The sequence below is a fragment of the Scyliorhinus canicula genome, chromosome 3 (assembly GCF_902713615.1).
Source record: "Scyliorhinus canicula chromosome 3, sScyCan1.1, whole genome shotgun sequence".
In the NCBI taxonomy this organism is placed as follows: Eukaryota; Metazoa; Chordata; class Chondrichthyes; order Carcharhiniformes; family Scyliorhinidae; genus Scyliorhinus; species Scyliorhinus canicula.
In genome coordinates, this window is record NC_052148.1 from 24,735,660 (window position 1) to 24,754,144 (window position 18,485).

General features: G+C 43.4%; 1 long non-coding RNA gene across 1 annotated transcript; it reads right to left on the reverse strand.

Annotated features, from left to right (window-relative positions):
* Nucleotides 1–2,461: 2,461 nt before the first annotated feature.
* Nucleotides 2,462–17,782, reverse strand: LOC119963859. The gene is made up of 3 exons (XR_005460186.1): nt 17,627–17,782; nt 4,909–4,967; nt 2,462–2,657 (listed from the first exon to the last, which is right to left on the reverse strand). It is a non-coding gene; the product is annotated as an uncharacterized LOC119963859 (long non-coding RNA).
* Between the last annotated feature and the right edge of the window lie 703 nt (nt 17,783–18,485).

Here is an 18,485-nt window from a genome sequence, read left to right on the forward strand (position 1 = left end):
ATAACCCCCTGCTCTCATATTCTATACCTCGATTCATAAAGGCAAGTATCCCATCTACCTTCTTAACCACCTTCTTAAATACCTTCTCAATGACCTGTCCTGCTGCCTTCAGGGGTCTTTGGACATGTACCCTAAGTATATTTCCTTCTTGTTGGTTTCCACCACCTATCGCAGCAATGTCCTTTAGCACTTACCAAGGCTCAGTCTGTCGTGATGCTACAGAACCACTCTTGGTGATGGACATTGAAGTCCCCCACCATTCTGTGCCCTTGCCACCCTCAGTGCTTCCTCCAAGTGACGTTCAACGTGGAGGAGTACTGATTCTTCAGCTGAGGTGGAACAGTATGGGGTAATCAGCCAGAGGTTTCCTTGCCCATGTTGGACTAGATGCCATGAGATGATGTTGAGGACTCCCAGAGTAACTCCCGCCTGACTGTTTTCCACTGTACCGCCACCTCTGCTGGATATGTCTTGCTGATGATGGTTGTTTCCAAGACATGATCCATTGCAACTCGCATACCGCCACAACCGGTCCACAGCAGACACTATCTCCCTGGCCCTACACTCATCCCTGGAGAATCTCAACCAGGACTCTTATGTCAGACTCATATTCATTTATTACAGCTCCGCTTTCAACACCATAATCCCAGCAAACTCATATCAATACTCCAAAACCTAGGACCTGGCTCCTCACTCTGCAACTGCATCCTCAACTTCCTGACCTACAGACCACAATCAGTAAGGATAAACAACAACACCTCCTCCATTGGCAGCACGGTAGCACAATGGGTAGCACTGTTCCTTCACAGCTCCAGGGTCCCAGGTTTGATTCCCGGCTTGGGTCACCTTCTGTGTGGAGTCTGCACGTTCTCCCCGTGTTGGCGTGGGTTTCCTCTGAGTCCTCCGGTTTTCTCCCACAAGTCCCGAAAGACGTGCTGTTAGATGAATTGGACATTCTTAATTCTTCTTCTGTCTACCGAACAGGCGCTGGAATGTGGCGACTCGGGGATTTTCACAGTAACTTCATTGCAGTGTTAATATAAACCTACTTGTGACAATAAAGATTATTATTATTATGATATTCCTCAATACAAGGGCCCAGCAAGGCTGTGTACTTAGCCCCCTACTACACTCCCTATACACACATGACTGTGTGGCAAAATGTGGCTCAAATTCCATCTACAAGTTTGCTGATGACACGACCGTAGTGGGTCCGTATCGAACAATGATGAGTCAGAGTACAGGAGGAAGTTAGAGAACCTAGTAGCATGGTGCAACGATGACATTTTCTTCCCCAATGTCAACATAACTATCGAGCTGGTCATTGACTGCAGGAAGTGAAATGTACACACCCCTGTCTGCAGCAATAGTGCCGAGGTGGACATTGTTGACGACTTCAAATGCCTAGGTCTGCACATCACCAACAATCTGTCCTGGTCCACTCACATTGACGCTATGACCAAGAAAGCACAACAGCGCCTATACTTCCTCAGGAAACTAAGGAAATTCAATATGTCCACATTGACTCTGAACACTTTTACAGGTGCACCATAGAAAGTATCCTATCTGGCTGCATCACAGCCTGGGTATGGCAACTGCTCGGCCCAAGACCATAAGAAACTACAGAGAGTCATGAACACAGCCCAGTCCATCACGTAAAATGGCATCCCTTCTATTAACTCTATCTACACCTCCCGCTGCCTTGGGAAAGCGGGCAGCATAATCAAAGACCCCTCCCACCCAGTTTATTCTCTCTTCCAACCTCTTCCATTGGGCAGGGGATACAAAAGTCTGAGAACACGTACAAACAGATTCAAAAACAGCTTCTTCCCTGCTGTTACCAGACTCCTAAATGACCCTCTTATGGATGGAACTGATCTTGTAACACATCTCCTCTACTGAGTGGTACTATACTCAGTATGCTTCATCCAATGCCTATGTCTATGTATTTACATTGTTTATTTATGCGTGTCCTATGTTTTTTCATGTATGGTACGATCTGTCCGGACTGTATGCTGAACAATATTTTTCACTGTACCTCAGTACACGTGACAATAAATCAAATCCAAATCCAATCCAAATCATTTGTGAGGCATGACTATGTCAGACTCTTGCTTGCACAAATGATGTGAAACATTACGCAAAACAATTCAGTTTTGCTAACATTCCAATATGTAATGACTTAGGCCAGGCCTTTGAGATTGGCCAATTAGAATACGAGTTCCCTGATTAGTGGCCCAATCAGGGAACCCCTTTCTGTGTATATAACAGGGAGTGTCAGATCCTCTGCACTCCCGGTGTAGATAGCAGACTGAATGGTCATTGTTGTTCAGCTGTTGTGTTTGTAAATGAAAGGCATTCTGGTGACGGGACGTCTGCCTCCATGGACTTGTTACACAATATCAGACTAAAACTGAGTGCAGGGACTGCAAAACAAAACAAAACTTTGTCAAGAACTGGGTGTTTTGAATGACTTTCATTTTACTCTCATGATGTGACTATCAGATCTGTAGTTTTTAATCCATGTTTGGCTGCCATGTGAAGCCTTCTTCCTGAACTGTTGCAGTCCTCATGGTAACACATTACATAGAGTATTCCAGGATAATCACCCAGATATTATGAAGGCGATATAAGCAAAATTCTTTGGCTGCTGGAATCTGAAACAAAACAGAAAAGGGCATGAATAACTGCCAGCTGGCCCGGCAGAACCTGTGGAGAGAGAAAGAGAGTTAACGGTTGGGTTTGTATGATTCTTCAGAGCTAAAGAGGGAGAGAAGAATGTTGGATTATGTATGTGTGGGGGGGGCTGGGGGGTGGAGCAGCAATGATTTCTGGGAGCTAGAAAAGAATGGGCAGCACGGTAGCATAGTGGAGGCAGCACGGGAGCATAGCGGGGGCAGCATGGTAACACAGTGGTTAGCACCGTTATTTCACAGCTCCAGGGTCCCAGGTTCGATTCCGGCTTGGGTCACTGTCTGTGCGGAGTCTGCACGTCCTCCCCGTGTGTGCGCGGGTTTCCTCCGGGTCCTCCAGTTTCCTCCCACAGTCCAAACATGTGCAGGTTAGGTGGATTGGCCATGATAAATTGCCCCTTAGTGTCCAAAATTGCCCTTAGTGTTGGGTGGGGTTACTGGGTTAGGGGGATAGTGTGGAGGTGTAGGCTTGGGTAGTGAAGAGATCTACCATGCGGATTTAGTGAAGTCTTGCAACACTAAAACTCAGTAGAAATTTGAGTTAAACTTCTCGGATGCAAACAAGAATCTTTTATTGCCTCTATTTGATTACAATTGAGAGAAACTTAAATCTATTCTCAATAAGGTCCGGCTAGCAAAGGACTTAAAGAGAAGTAACTTATAAACAATTTAACTTTCAAAATAATACAAAAATGGTTTCTTGCTTATGGCAAAACAGCTTGCATTTACTTCAAGAGTTAGAGTGGAAAAGTGAAAATATGAAAATAAAGATAGCCAGCTGGTTTAGCTCACTCGGCTAAATCGCTGGCTTTTAAAGCAGACCAAACAGGCCAGCAGCACGGTTCGATTCCCATACCAGCCTCCCCGGACAGGCGCCGGAATGTGGCGACGAGGGGCTTTTCACAGTAACTTCATTGAAGCCTACTCGTGACAATAAGCGATTTTCATTTCATTTCATTTCAAGTATAGAATGATCCTGGTATAAAGATGGCCGTGCGGACCATCATGTTTAACGGGAATCTTATCAGTTTAGAGCCATCTGTCTACACCTCTATGCCATCCTAATTGGTTTGGGTGAGAATCAAATACATTTGATTCGATGGTTAACTGTCAATCCTTAATGTGCAACATAAGTTTTGAGTGTTTCATGTTTGAATATTTGTGCATGCTATGGAATGAGATTCTGTGCTTTCATCAAGACTGGTTTCTACTGATTTTCTGCTGACTTTGCTTTTATCCACATTCTGGACAGTGGTGCCTTCATATTGCTATGGTGCTTACTTGGCCTTGATCTGATTACTGGTACAGCTTATTTCTTAATGTCAAACTGACTTTGAAAATCTGTTTATTAGAAAAATAGCTTTTTCATCTTGCTCAGTGAAAATGTTGTTTTTATCTCCAATTAGTTTGTGCATGTGTTAGGCTTTTTGTGTCTCTGTTAAAGCTCTGTGTTTCATCATGGCCTGAGATTATGAATGCTGAAATCCTCATTTTAAAATGGGTATTAAAACTGGGCCTTAATATTTACATTAAAAAAGCTTTTTTTACCTATCTGATCTATCAGGAAATAGTTGATTACTATCAGGTAGGGCGTTCTTTCCAAGAGCCGGTGGAGACTCTATGGGCCGAATGGTCTCCTTCTGCACAGTGTAAATTCTATGATTGCAACAAGATGTGTCGGTAATGAGAAAGATAAAGCATTAATGCCAGTGTGTGCTAATCATTGCATAAAGGCATTGTGAAGGAATGTTGATATATATCCAAGTCAGGATGGTGCGTGAATCATAGGGGAACTTGGAGGCAATGGTGTTCCTACTAGATGTTAGCCATGTCAGCTCACACCTCTTGAGACAGAAGGTTTGGGTTCAAGTCTAACTTCAGAGACCTGAATATAAAATGTAAGCTGATACTCCCCATGCAGTGCTGGGAAAGTGCCGCAGTGTCAAGGTTGTAGTCTTCAGATGAGGCATTTTTTTAAAAAAAGATCATGCCCGATGTTCCAGATTTTAAAAAGTCTGATAGTATCATTTCATAGAAAATCTGGGAGTTCTCTTTGGTGTTCTGGTCAGATACACTCATCAAACAACATCATTGAAATCGGTTAACAGGTCATCGTTACATTGTGGGTTTGCACACGGCTGCGCTGCCATATTTTCTACATTATAACTTCACTTCAAAAGTGTTTCAATGGTTGCAAGGTGCTTTAGGATGTTACCTTTTCTACTTTTATGTTCTTTCACGTTCTCATCCTTGAATCCAGGGGGTTGGGAGGTGCTGTTGGGACAACAGGGAGATCCACAGGTGACAAAGAATTAAGGCAAAGTTAGGAAGGTGGCAGTATATACACATTATTCTATTCATTCAGTCTGTGAACGTCCTGGCACAGTTGGAAATTATTACCCATCCCTATATTGTCTTAATTAACCCAACTGAGAGACTTACTTGGCCACTTCAGAGGATGGTTGAGAGTTAATCGTATCGGATGGGTCTGGAGCCACATATGGGCCAGACTGGGAAAGCGACAACAAGCTTTCCTTTCCTGAACCAGTTGGGTTTTAACGATAATCAGCCAACCTCTTATCAGCTGGTAATGGTTCTTCTCATTTTCAGATTTTGTAAGCGTTGAAATTCTCAAACAGCCAGGGTGAGATTTGAACGCACATTCCCTGGGCCATTAATCCAGTGACAGAACCACTATACATCCATACCCATTTAAGTTGGAGAGGTCTACTTGTGCACACATAACAACATTATCACAGGGGCATAGCGCTCCTTATATGTGTCCCTCTTCCCCCCCCCCCCCCCCCCCCCCCATCCCATGACAACCAAAAATCCTACTTAGATACAAAGACAAATTAAATCAAACAAATTGTTTTTGCATGTGGCTGAATGGCTACTTTATTTATTATATTTTATGATATCTTCCTTGACTAAAGTACAATTATATTTAAAGAGATTGGATTCGAGGAACGAGAATGCTAAGGGCATCTCATTCGGAAGAGACAAAGAAGGCTGTCTCTATAAGATGAAATAAAATTACCTGCTGGAACAATGGCACTATGATGATAATAATACCCTTATGTATATTTCCTATTCTTTGTCTTAATAGATTGCAGCTTATGCATGTGGAGTTCATTTCTCGGAAAAACCCAGTTTTGTGAGGGCCACGAAAAATCCAGCATGAGTTGAAGGATAGAAAGAAATAACATTTATTTACAGTAACATATATATACACAACAGCAGCAGCAACTTCCCTTGCTGCTCACTCTCCTCTAACCGGTTCCAAACTGGCCAGCTTTATTTATGCAGGGAATCTGCTAATGATTTCTCCGCCCCCTCATTGGGGAAGCTCATACTCCCAAAGGATTGTAGGATTGCCATTAGTCCCCAGCCAGTGGTAAGCAGGCAGGTTATAACACCCGGCATGCTTTACCTTAGAATTTATCACAAGGCAAACAGACTGCTCCAGCAAAATAATTCTCCACACTAGCTATACTTCCATGTGGTCACTCTGTTCTCATCGTCCCTTTGTTCCCCTTCCTTCAGCAACCTAGCTAGTCTATTCTGCAACCTTGACATTATGACCAAGACGTTCAGGCATGTGGAGTGCACAGGCCTCTGCCTCAAAATGGTGAAGCCCAAAGGTCATCAGGTATTAAGCTTCAGGCCACAGTCTAATGCAGCAGGCATGGACCTACGAAGTGGTGTGTGGTAGTAAAATAATTACACCACTGCTACTGTTGCCGTGGCCACTGAGCAATTAGGCCTCATAGGCAGGTTGAAGATTGTGGGTCATGGGTTGGGGTGGAGGGGTGAAGGGTTTCCATGGTGCTTGGAATTGGGGAGCGGAGGATCCAAATTTTGAGGGGATGGGGGGCTGTCAACGATCAGCAGGTCACTGGCACAGAGGATTGGGATATCCACAAAGTGTGACGGTGCTGGGGATTAATTGGGAATGTGGGGGGTTGCGGACTGGTGGTTCTTTTGGGTTGACAAAATAAACGAAATCAACAAATTGAGGGATAAATGGAAAGGCAGCCCCATGAAGAGAGACGGCATCAAAATCAACAGAATCTCAAAGGAAACTTAAAACATCAAAACAAATTGTGATTAAAGGGGTCAATAAAACACCCTAGTCCCTGTGGTGCCCAACGGGCAAGCTACAGTCTGGTGCTGTGCGCATGCTTCTAGTCTGAACACAGAGGCCTTACTTACTAATGATGCCTGAAAACAATGGCTACCTGGCCCGATTTCCAGCTCCTTTCTCCCTTCACCTTTTTCACAGTCTCACAAAATCCTCTTGTGTTAAAAAAATCTACCTTTTCCTGCTCCTTGTCGAAATCTCTTTTACTATTCTTGTATCAGCAACCCAAACATTTCATAATTTTTAACACCTCAAACAAATCGCCTCTTTCTATCAAAAATGACCCCAAACTTCCTTTATGGTGGCAAAAAGGTAAAGCTTGTGAAGTTGGATCAGAATACAAACGGCACTGAACGTTTCCACATTTTCATTCTTAACATAATGCCAACATCTACACTTCAATGACTATTAATTAAATTAAAACCCAAGACCATGTGAATCAAGCATATTAATTAGCTTGTACTGAACTGAAATATTGCTAATTAATCCAATACATGTACAGAAATTAAACTATCTGCAGGACAGGCTTTCTGTACAACTTTATTAACTAAAAGTAAATTAGCTATCAACTCGATTAATAAATAATGCTAACAAGGGCTGATTTGCATTTTCACATCAGATAAATTAGCTCAAAAATATCAGCTCAAATAAACAGTATTGTCTTGATGAAGCTGAGGGGCTTAATTATTTCATTTGAGGTAAGAGAGATGAATTGATTATGCTAATAAATTTAATTAGAATGCAGGTTTTCCCATAAATTAAAAAAATCTCTCAAAGTACTATGGTGGGGAGATTGCTTTTAGAGTTTAGCATTGAAAATCGAACAGTTGTGTTTTGCCAGCATCAAAGATGGAGATCTAATTTTGACCAGTCTATATATGTCTCTCCAGACCACCTTGTCTGCCTCACTATCTCTGACTGAGCTACTAATGTTTGAACTGCATCTGTTGAGGCTGCATCCGTTGAGGAGTTGTTTAAGACAGAATCCTGTCTCTCCTCTCAGGTTGGTGTCAAAGATCCCTCAGCACCATTTCGACGAAGGGAATGGGAGATCTAAATGTTTATCCCCAAAACAACATTGCTAAAAACAGATCACTTGGTCAACATCTCATTGCTTCTTGTGAGAGCTTGCTGTGCACAAATTGGCTGCTGTGATTCGCATATTGCACCAGTGATCACACTTCACCAACCCACTTGATTGGCACCCCACCCACAAGATTCAATCTCTCCAACACCGACGAACTGTGGCAGCTGTGTGTACCATCTACAAGATGCACTGCAGGAACTCATCAAGGCTTCTGAGACAGCACCTTCTAAACCCTCAACCACTACCATCAAGATGGACGAGGGCAGCAGACATATGGGAACATCACCACCTGCATGTTCCCCTCCAAGTCACACACTATCAAAACTGGAAATGTATCACTGTTCCTTCAACAATGAAGCTCCAACAACAGTGAAGAAACTCGACACCATCGAGGATAAAGCAGCCCACTTGTTTGGTACCCCTTCCAAAAAAAATTCAATCCCTCCACCACTGACAAACAGTGGCAGCTGTGTGTACCATCGACAAGACGCACTGCAGGACGCCACCAAGGTTCCTTAGAAAGCACCTTCCAAACCCACAACCACTAGCCTCTTGGAGGACAGGACCAACAGATATCTGGAAATACCACTACCTAGAAGTTCCCCTCTAAGCCACTCACCACCCTGACTTGGCAATATATCACTGTTCCTTCACTGTCGCTCGGTCAAAATCCTGGAACTCCTTCCTAACATTGTAGATGTGTCTGCACCACATAGACTGCAGCAGTTCAAGAAGGCAACTCACCACCACCTCCTGTAGGGCAATTAGGGTTGGTCAATAAATACTGCTCTAGCCAGCAATGCCCACATTCCATGAATTAATTTTTTAAAAGAGATTTTTTTTTAAGATATCCTGACGTCATGGAAGGCGGAATCTAAATACACAGATACAGCGTAAAACTCCATTATCAGCATTTATCACAAGTTTCTTTAAAAAATGAACATGTGAAAATATGTTTTTTTAATAAATTTAGAGTACCCAATTATTTTTTTTTCCAATTGAAAATGAAAATCGCTTATTATCACGAGTAGGCTTCAAATTAAGTTACTGTGAAAAGCCCCTAGTCGCCACATTCTGGCGCCTGTTCGGGGAGGCTGTTACGGGAATCGAACCGTGCTGCTGGCCTGCTTGGTCTGCTTTCAAAGCCAGCGATTTAGCCCTGTGCTAAACAACCCCATTAAGGGGCAATTTAGCGTGGCTAATCTATCCTAACCTGCACATCTTTGGGTTGTGGCGGTGAAACTCACGCAGACATGGGGAGAATGTGCAAACTTCACAAGGACAGTTACGTAGGGCCGGGATTCGAACCTGGGACCTCAGCCGCAGACCCAGTGCTATCCACTGCACCACATGCCGGCGAAAATATGCTTTTGAAGCACCTATGTGTCAAAATAATAAACGGAAACAGTGGAGTAAGTCATCCACTGTGATGATTACTTGTAAATACGCTGAATAAAATAATAGACTGCATTGGGATACCTTTGAACTTGTAGAAATCATACTTCAAACTTGTGTTAAGTATAATTTTACAAAGATGCAAATGGTCATATATTTTCAACCAAATGATAATTGGAAGATGCTTACGATGAGCAATTTCATTTGGGGCCCTATTGTCAATGTTGTGATTCCTTCTATCCTTCAAACCTTAACTCACCAATTTCTCGTGTAGGTCTGGTAAATTTTCTGAATTATTTATTTGATTTTTATAGTAGTTATACAGGCAATCCTCAGATCTACAATATAATTGTTCCTGAAAAATCTGTCTTAAGTTGAAACGTCGAAAGTCAGAACTGATTTTCCCAGAAGGACAAGGTTATAACTCGGGGATTGACTCCTAAAACAAAGCCCAACACCGTATTTTCACCAAAGTAACCCAGAATTTTGTAAGCAATCAATTATTAAAATAACATAATATAGAAATAAATGAATATTCTAAAATATGAACATTAAGAAAATGTTTGCAACACATAGATTCACCAAGTAAAATGAGTTGGAACAGGAACCAAAGTCTTGAATGAGGGAGAAGGGCAAGGCTGGATGTTGATGCACACATATGAATGTTTGAACGTGTTCACTGTTGTGGCATCAGATAGTCAAAACAATGTGGTAAATTTGAAACACGGTGTAAATTTATAAATGCTTTAAGTGTTGTTTGTTGCAACTCAAACATCGTAAAATCAAGGAGTGCCTGTATACATATTGTTGGACACTTTGACATCTTGCTCGTCAAGTAACACATTCAACTATAGTGTCATTTAACAGTTCACATCATGTCCTGTCTGATGACCAATGTTGATGTTGGGGACCAAGGGCAATGTGTCCAAGTTTGCAGATGACACTAAGATGAGTGGTAAAGCGAAAAGTGCAGAGGATACTGGAAGTCTGCAGAGGGTTTGGATAGGTTAAGTGAATGGGCTAGGGTCTGGCAGATGGAATACAATGTTGACAAATGTGAGGTTATCCATTTTGGTAGGCATAACAGCAAACGGGATTATTATTTAAACGATAAAATATTAAAGCATGCCGCTGTTCAGAGAGACTTGGGTGTGCTAGTGCATGAGTCACAGAAGGTTGGTTTACAAGTGCAACAGGTGATTAAGAAGGCAAATGGAATTTTGTCCTTCATTGCTAGAGGGATGGGGTTTAAGACTAGGGAGGTTATGTTGCAATTGTATAAGGTGTTAGTGCGGCCACACCTGGAGTATTGTGTTCAGTTTTGGTCTCCTTACTTGAGAAAGGACGTACTGGCGCTGGAGGGTGTGCAGAGGAGATTCACTAGGTTAATCCCAGAGCTGAAGGGGTTGGATTATGAGGAGATGTTGAGTAGACTGGGACTGTACTCGTTGGAATTTAGAAGGATGAGGGGGGATCTTATAGAAACATTTAAAATTATGAAGGGAATAGATAGGATAGATGCGGGCAGGTTGTTTCCACTGGCGGGTGACAGCAGAACTAGGGGACATAGCCTCAAAATAAGGGGAAGTAGATTTAGGACTGAGTTTAGGAGGAACTTCTTCACCCAAAGGGTTGTGAATCTATGGAATTCCTTGCCCAGTGAAGCAGTTGAGGCTCCTTCATTACATGTTTTTAAGGTAAAGATAGATAGTTTTTTGAAGAATAAAGGGATTAAGGGTTATGGTGTTCGGGCCGGAAAGTGGAGCTGAGTCCACAAAAGATCAGCCATGATCTAATTGAATGGAGGAGCAGGCTCGAGGGGCCAGATGGCCTACTCCTGCTCCTAGTTCTTATGTTCTTATGTTCTTATGATCTATACACATTATGGGTATTTCCACTTCAAGAAATACGGCAACATCACACTTTAAGTTAAGATCACACTCATAATAAAGAAACAGATAATAACAAGGATGTCATAATAATCTTTACTAAACAACAGGGTGTTTGTGCATTGTGAGTTTACAATTTAATGAGTCTATGAAACTAAAGGTGATTTGCTGTATTGCGATCCCAGAACAGACCCCAACAGTGGCTAGGGTACTGGACAGAAACCCCAATATTTTATTTTAATGTTGTAAGACTGTGAGGAAAGGATACCTCGCTCCAGGAGTGATTACACAAAGAAATCGGGGTATGATATATTAAAACAAATTTTATTACTAACACAGTATTGAAGTATCTTTAACATCACATGAGAAAATAGCTTACAATTATCCCTTAAACAATGCTACTCGGTACAATGAATACAATACCCTTAACTACTATCTTTATTCACACTTAAACAACAAGAAAACAGCCATCTCAGCTCTCAATTCACTTTAACTATCAATGGCACATTGGGATACTTGCTTTACATAAATGTTATTTGAGAAAGAGAGATCTCTTGATACTGTTTTAAAGAAAAGATCTTACTTCTGTCAGACTCTTGCAGAAAATCTCGCTGTATGTCTTTAGAAGCTGTCTCTCATCTTGTTTCAGCTTCCCTTTGCTCTTAGACATGTCTGCACTACTTTAAAGACTGTTAATCTCTTTTAACTGAACTGCAGTCAGAGCAAACTGCTTGACTTCTGGTCACAGCTTCAACCAGCTCTGAACTGAACTGCTTTCTCAAAATGTCTGATGCTTTCACTCTATCCAGCAATAATATCTCTGGGTGCTCCGGTTTCCTCCCACAAGTTCCGAAAGACATGCTATTAGATAATTTGGACATTCTGAATTCTCCCTCTGTGTATCCGAACAGGCGCCAGAATGTGGTGACGAGGGGCTTTTCACAGTAACTTCATTGCAGTGAACTTGTGACAATAAAGATTATTATTATCATCTTACCAAGTTAAAATCTAATAAACTCCACAGGGAATTCCCTGAATCAAAACAAAATTCCATTAGCCCAAGCTTTTTACGATGCTTTAATTACACCCCTGTCTCCCAACTTTTCAAACCGATATTCTTTAAAACATGTCTGCAGCAGTCTCACACACTTACCCAGGCGTTTAACCCTTACTGCACCAAATATCTACAATACAATACATCTGAAATTCCTACATTCATTGCAGCTATAACCAGGTCTGGTCATAGTGAAATGTCTTGGTGATCCTGACTGTTATGACAGTGGTCTTGATTTGTAAGGGTTTGGTTCTTGCACAACAACGTGTTCAGATCTCACCTTCGAACATGTTCATTTTGCGATTGAATTGCTGAGTGTTGCATAATTGGACTTCTGCCGAAGTTAACAGCCATGCCTGGAGAATGTCACGCCATTTGGTGTCACCACTTTATATGATCTCAGCTCTGGAGAAACCTCAGCTATTTCAGCTGCAAGTCAGGTTTCCTCTGTTGGCTGTGGAACCCAGCAGTTTCAGCCTATGTTCAAACCTGGCAATTCTTCACCTGAATGTTGGTCATGAAGATCCTTTGCCTTTCCTTGTTTTTCCAGGATTTCATCCTGTATAAGTGATAGCTTAGAAGAGTTATTTGGACTTGTCTCCCAAACTTAAGCTCAGCCGGTGAGGGTACACTTGCACTCAGTGGGTTCAAGAACGCATGGGGGAACTGCAGCAACTGTTCATTCCTGTCTGGCACAAAAGCAAAATGGGTAAAGAGGGCCAATCCATGGCTTACAAAGGAAATTAGAAATAGTATCCGATCCATGGAAGAAGCATACAGATTGGCCAAGAAAAATAATAGGTCTGAGGATTGGGAGCAGTTTAGAATTCAGTAAAGAAGGACAAAGGAATTGATTAAGAAGGGGAAAGTGCACTACGAAAGGAAGCTTGCAATGAACTTAAATACTGACACTGAGTTTCTACAGATATGTGAAGAGAAAGAGATTGGTAAAGAGAAATGTAGGCCCACTACAGACAGAAACAGGGGAATGCACAACAAGGGACAAAGAAATTAGTGAGCAATTGAATACTTTGGTTCTGTCTTCACAAATGATGACACAAATCAGATCCCAGGAATGCTGAAGAATGAAAGGTTTAGTGAGAGAGAAGAACTGAGGGAGATCAACATTAGTAGAGAATTGGTGCTGGGAAAACTGATGGGATTGAAGACGGATAAATCCCCAGGGCCTGAGAATCTGCCTCCCAGAGTGCTTAAGGAGGTAGCTCTGGAAATAGTGGATGCATTGGTGGTCATCTTCCGGGATTCTATAGACTCTGGAACTGTCCTTGCAGATTGGAGGGTAGCTCACTCACTCCGATATTCAAAAAGGGAGGCCGAGAGAAAGCAGGGGATTATAGACCAGTAAGCTTAACATTGGTAGTGGGGATAATGCTTGAATCCATTATCAAGGACTTTATAGAGGAACATTTAGAAAGCAGTGGCAGGATCAGTCAGAGTCAGCATGGATTTATGAAGGGAAAAGCATGTTTGACAAATCTTTCGGAATTCTTTGAAGAGGTAAACAGTACATTCGACAAGGGGGAGCCAGTCAATATGGTATATTTGGACTTTCAGAAGGCATTTGACAAAGTCCCGCGTAAGAGATTATTGTGAAAAATTAAAGCGCATAGGATTGGGGGAAATGTATTGAGGTGGATATAAAACTGGTTGGCAGAGAGGAAACAAAGTGTAGGGATTAATGGGTCCTTTTCAAATTGGCAGGCAGTAACCAGTGGGGTACCACAGGGATCGGTGCTGGGACCCCAGCTATTCACAATATATATTAATGATTTGGATGAGGGAACAAAATGTAACATCTTAAAGTTTGCAGATTATACCAAATTAGGTGGGAGGGTGAATTGTGACGAGGATGCAGGGATCCTACAGCAAGATCTGGACAGGTTGGGCAAGTGGGCAAACCAATGGCAGATGCAGTATAATTTGGATAAGTGTGAGGTTATTCAATTTGGAAGCAAAAACAGGAAGGCAGATTACTACCTGAATGGTTGTAAATTGGGAGAGGGGAGTGTGCAGCAGGGCCTGGGTGTCCTTGTGCACCATTCGCTGAATGTAAGCATGCAGGTGCAGCAGGCGGTAAATAAGGCTAATGGTATGTTGGCAGAACATGGGGACATAGCCTCAAAATAAGGGGAAGTAGATTTAGGACTGAGTTTAGGAGGAACTTTTTCACCCAAAGGGTTGTGAATCTTTGGAATTCCTTGCCCAGTGAAGCAGTTGAGGCTCCTTCATTACATGTTTTTAAGGTAAAGATAGATAGTTTTTTGAAGAATAAAGGGATTAAGGGTTATGGTGTTCGGGCCGGAAAGTGGAGCTGAGTCCACAAAAGATCAGCCATGATCTCATTGAATGGCGGAGCAGGCTCGAGGGGCCAGATGGCCTACTCCTGCTCCTAGTTCTTATGTTCTTATTGCAAGAGGTTTCAAGTATAGAAGCAGGAACATTGTGCTGCAATTATACAGGGCCGTGGTGAGGCCACACTTGGAGTATTGTGTGCAGTTTTGGTCTCCTTCTCTGAGGAAAGATGCTCTTGCTCTCAAGGAGGTGCAGCGAAGGTTTACCAGACTGATTCCAGGGATGGTGGGACTGTCATATGTGGGGAGATTGACTAAGTTGGGATTGTTCTCGCTGGAGTTCAGAAGAATGAGGGGGGATCTCATAGAGACTTATAAAATTCTAACAGGACTAGACAGGGTAGATGCAGGGAAGATGTTACCAATGATGGGTGTGTCCAGAACCAGGAGTCACAGTCTGAAGATTCAGGGTAAACAATTTCGGACAGAGATAAGGAGACATTTCTTCACACAAAGATTGGTAAGCCTGCGGAATTCATTACCACAGGAAGCAGTTGATGCTAAAACTTTGAATGTATTCAGGAGGCGGCTGGATATAGCACTTGGGGAGAATGGGATCAAAGGCTGTGGGGAGAAAGCAGGATTAGGCTATTGAGTTGGATGATTAGCCATGATCGTGATGAATGGCGGAGCGGACTCGAAGGGCCAAAAGGCCGCCTCCTGCTCCTATCTTTTATGTATCGATGTATCATGGTGTAAAATTAACAACTGTTCCAGCTTTAACTGCTGAGATAGATATATTTTTGTTGAGCAAATATATTAAGGGATATGGGCGAAAAGCAGGTTTATGGAATTAGATCACAGATCAGCCATGGTCTCATTGAATGGCAGGATAGGTTGAAGGGCTGAATGGCCTACTTCTGATTATACGTTCCTCTGTTCCTATGTTGTCCTTAAATGTAGCATCGTGACCTAGAAATCCCGTTTAGTTTCCAAGCACTTGATCATAAAGATCTGAGCAATATGAACCATTTGCTCTGCTTGCCCTTTGATCAAGGATAATGTGGCAATAAGTGATATGATCAATGCCCCACTCCATACCCGTGTCTTCAATTGCCCATATGCAGAGGATCACTGTCTGAGACAATATCTTGTGGTGTCTCAAGCAAATTAACAATGGCACTCAGTGTATTGGCTGCACTCAACATATATGTGTAGTCGTTGAATTATCGGAAACTTGGAAAATTGCTCTTTACCAGCAGAAAATCATCACCACAAACGCAATTTGGTCTGTAGCAATTCTGGTCCATGGGTGCATTGCAATCTATTGAGGTATCAATGGCTCCTTCTGCTGATTTGGCTGTTGTGCTTGAGTCTCTCACATCCTCACACTCTTCTTTATGTAACTTCTGATCCCTGGCCAGCCTCTCTTCTTTATTGCACATGTGAGCCTGGTGCAATTGTGTCAGAATGTCTGGTCAAAGTAACCTGCCTGAATATGTTGATGGTTCTCTCTGGGGGCCTCAAGGCCTTTGATCCGAACACAATAGTCTGGATTCTTCATTCTGGAGTCTAGGCTATGTCGCCGGAGTTCAATTGTGGGACTTGCACGCTCCCGTTGGGAGTGTCCGCCAATCGAAATTCAGGTGATGCAAAAGGCCCAGCAAGCTGCCCACATGCTGCCCGAGAGATTCCTGGCCCCCTGATTCGCTCGGTTTGGGAGTCGCATTAATAGCCTGACAGGCTGGGGCAGCGTTTAAGCGCTCCACTCACCACAGACTGTCACTCCAGCCAAGAAGAGAGTTGCACAAAGACCTGCCCCAAGGTTCCGGGAGTCGGAGATCAACAGAGTGCTGGACACCATAGAGGGGAGGAGGAACACCCTCTTCCTCTCGGGTGGGGTGGAGACTCGAGCCTGGAATTCTCAACGACGCCTGCGATGAGGTAGCAGAGGTTGTGAGTGCTGCCAGCCTCATCAGGAGGACGGGCACGCGATATCTAAAGATAACGAACAATCTCCTTAGGGCAGCTCGGGTGAGTCGCCACTTCTGTGCAGTTGGCATCACTCCCGTCCCTCACTTTTCACATCAGCCCCCTATCCCCTCGAGGCCAACAGTACTCTACCTGCCTGCACCTCCCTTACAACCCACCCTGCATGAAATCCCCCCAACAATCGTGGACCCGTGAGAGGTAATTGGCATCACAGATGCAAGGATAATCCGGCCGGACAGTGGGATGTTATCTGAAAGACAGGAGTCAGACTTTGTCAGACAATAAGGAGCAACAGAGCTCGTCTCAGAGGGAGTTGTCATTATCCTCCTCCGTCCCATGGGTAAGACCCGCCAATCCAGGCTCAACATCTTGTGGCGATGCACCCTGCCTGTAATGTGGGGAGCTGCTATACTCACCACCCGCCCCTGCCAAGAGGGGTATCGGTGATTGCCGGTTAATCATATTTAAAGCCATGCAAAGCGCGGTTTTGCATGGTGCCGCTGGTGCAAGGCATGTAGCTTGCTGCCACCGCTGGCGGGGGACCAGAACATCAGAATGGCGCCGATCCCAATTTTAGACCAACGCTCGATTCTCCACCAGATTGGCAAACCTGCTCCTGGCGGCGAGCAGCATAGAATCCATCCCAATGGGTTTTCTATCTTACAGAATGCAAACTCTGAGCCCTTCTGCGCTGTGTCTATCACCAAGGTGATTTCTTTACTGGGGGGGGGGGGGGGGGGGGGGGGGGGGGGGCGGGAGACACAACGGGAGTGAGAACATTTCCTCTGACAGTGACTATTTTAATGTCTCAAACATGTGCTGATAATCCTCTCATCGTGCGGATGGTAATTCCTTCAGCAATAACTCCCTGAGCAACGATGCCTTCCGAGCAAAGTTGGGAATGTCTGGTGCAAGGACGTTAAACAATCTCAGTTAATGATGCAGATCCTCCCTGCCCTGCGGTGTAGGCATGGAATGGATGTCCTCCTATTTGCAATGAATAAGATTGCTCAAATCTACGGAAATCAGAAATGAGGAAGTTGATGTGACACACACTCACTTTGCATTCTTGACTATTGAAGACACGACTTTCATGATGTGCTGTCTCCATTAAAAGGTGTAAATTGAAATTGTGTTCTTCCTTCATCTTACCAACCACAGTAATCTCATAGTTGATTCAAATGCATCTTAGCATTTCTCCAGAGATTTGGTCCATGTGCTGTTGGAACGAGTCCCGACTGATTGATAATCCAACAATACCTATGGAACGGTGTCTGCATTGTTCTCAACTCCTCGTGAACCTTCTGCCAGATGGACAGATCAGGAACTGTTTTTAGCTTGGAAAGGAATTTTTCATAAGCAGACTTTGGATTCAAACCCTCTGATGTTGGAATTTTGTGTTGCCACCTTTTCAATGCTGGTTAATACATTGCAGAATCACAGAATTTGTATGGCACAGAAGGAGGCCATTTGGCCCATTGTGTTTGCACTGGCTCTCCAAGCGAGCATCATCGCTTAGTGCCATTCTCCTGCCTTGTCCCCGCACCCCTGCCGCTGTTTCTATTCAAATAATCATCTAATGCCCTCCTGAATGTCTGGATTGGGCCTGCCCCGCCACACTTCCAGGCAGAGCATTCCAGACCCCAACAGCTCACTGTGTGGAAAAAAGATTGTCACATCACATTTGCTTCTTTTGTAAATCACATTAAACCTGTACCGTCTTGTTCTCGATTCTTTTACGAGCGGGATCAGTCTCTCCCGATCTACTCTGTCCAGCCCACTCGTTATTTTCAATATCTCTATCAAATCTGCTCTTAGCCTTAGTTTCAACCTCTCCAATATGTCCTCGTCCACCTTGTCAAGATCATTCAGGATCTCGGATACTTCAACCAAGTCACCCTTCACTATTCCAATCTCCA